The sequence below is a fragment of the Coloeus monedula genome (assembly GCF_965178545.1).
Source record: "Coloeus monedula genome assembly, chromosome: 24".
NCBI lineage: Eukaryota > Metazoa > Chordata > Aves > Passeriformes > Corvidae > Coloeus > Coloeus monedula.
This window is the reverse complement of record NC_138804.1, coordinates 435510-437667: the sequence shown is the minus strand read 5'-3', so window position 1 is coordinate 437667 and position 2158 is coordinate 435510.

Below are 2158 nucleotides of genomic sequence, written 5' to 3'. Positions count from 1 at the left end.
GGAGGCTGAGTCACGGCTCCCGGCTCAGGGCTGTAATTTGCAGCCACGAAACACATTCCCACTGCAATTCCCCAAAGCGGGGGACTCCGGCCGCCCCGGGACACCCCCGGCCCTGGAGCGGGGAGTGGAAGGAGGTGCCAGTGCAGCTGCGGCTGGAAGGTGGATCCCGGGGGGTTTTGGGGTTGTGGTGCCGCTCCTCAGCCGGGCACTGCCTTGAGCCTCTCCCCTCTCCGCAGTCCCGGGATGCTGCTGGGAACTGGCTCCTCTACGAGGGCTCAGCCCCAGCCGCGGCTCCTGGGGAAATCCAGGAAGAAAATCACGGGGCTCAGATGTCCCCAAGACCCCTCCCCTGGGGATGGAACCTTTGTCCCCCCCAAGCCCTGCTGCAGTGCCAGGACAAGGCAGGTGCTGCCCCTTTCTCCCTGGGGACAACGCACCGGGCTCGGGATGGGCAGAGCTGTGCTGGGGCATCCCGGGGCTGCGCCGGGGGGATCCATCCCCTGGAAAAGGATCCATCTCCCGCGGGACCCTCCCAACACACCCTCAGCCGGTGCCGCCCCAGGGAGGGATTTGGGAGCCCGGGCTCTGCTGAGCCCTGTCCTTGCCAAAGCTCGGAACAGCTTAAAATGTCCCCCTGGGATGGGGCTCCAGGTGACCCCGAGCCGCGGCAGGAGGCTGAGAGGCAAACTCTCCATCACAGCGATGGGGACGAAGTCTCACGGTTACCTCGTTCCTCTGGGACAGCCGGGACTGTGTGGCAGCGGTAGGAGTCCGAACAGCTGGAAAAACCCCCACTAAAAATTAACATTAATTTATTAGAATATTTATGATAAAAACCAAGAATCTCTTTACATGTGGGTTTGGGTTTTTTTTTTTTTTTCCTTTTTATACAAGAGAATTTCCATTGCTTTTTTCCTCCTGGAAACAGAGCAGGGCAGCAGGCAGGCGCAGGCAGCGACGTGGGCGCTCGCCCCGGTGACGGAGCCCCGCGGACGCCGGACCCGGGGGTCTCAGCGGGATGTGGAGCGGGGGGGATGTGGGACAGGTGCCCACCAAGGCAGCGGGGCAGAGCGTGGCAAGGCACGGCACAGGGAGGGGACAGCGGCCGGGGGTCCCCGGGGAGGGGGCGGTGAGCCCCCCGTGGCACCCACAGCGAAGGTGGCACATGGCGGGAGCTGGGGGGCACGCGGGGGACGAGGCGACAGATACAGGACACCCCTGAGCCCGGGGAGGGCTGCGAGCCACCGAAACACCCAGTGAGCCCTCCCGAGCCTTGGGGAAAGATGGGTCCTTCCAGGACCCCTGGCACCCCCAGTCGTCCTGTTCCTGCCAACCTTCGGGATCCATCGTGTCCCCACGCTGGGGGAGCTGGCCCTGGGCTCTCCCCCAGCTCTTCTCGGTCGCAGGGAGACAAAAAATCCCCCCTGGCACACCCCGGGCCCCGTCTTTGGTTAAGGAGCAGCCGCTGCCGCACTGGCACAGGGCGAGGGGCTGAAGCTGGCAGAGGGTCCCCATGGGGACAGGTGACAGCAGTTCCAGGAGGGATGGAGATGCTGCTCAAAGCGAGGGGTCCCAGCTGCCCCCCTGCATGGCTCTAGAATATTTATTTGAAAAGACCTGGCATGAAATGTGAGGCCAGGAGGGAGGATCCCAGGCACAGCCGGTCCCACGGGGAAGTTGCCAAGGCAAGGGGGCAGCGGCATGAGCCCGAGGTCCCCGGGGGGTGCATGGGAGCGTGGGTGTGCCAGCCCCGGTGACAGCTCCTGCCGTCCCACCTCTCCGCTCCGGAGTGAGGCCAGGGGGCAGCTAAAGCACAAGTGGGGACAGGGGAAGCTGTGCCATGGGGGAGCGACTGTGGACACCCCTGGTCGGAGCCGGCCGCAGGTCCTGAGTGGGTGGGCACCTCTGGGAGAGCCCCGTGGGGGCTGTGAGGCACCTGCAAATCCCAATCCCGGGCGGAAAATTGTCCGTCACCTCCAGGCCACACTGCCCGAGGAGCCCGGGGCATCCCAGGGCTCCTTCCCTGCTCATTGGGGCCAGCCCAGGGCTCGCTGGGCAGAGCTGTCCTGGCAATCCCAGTCCATCCAGGACGGTCTCCCCTTCCCGAACCCGGCGTGTAGTGACAGGAAACCAAAAAGGAGAGCAAAGAAAGAACAAA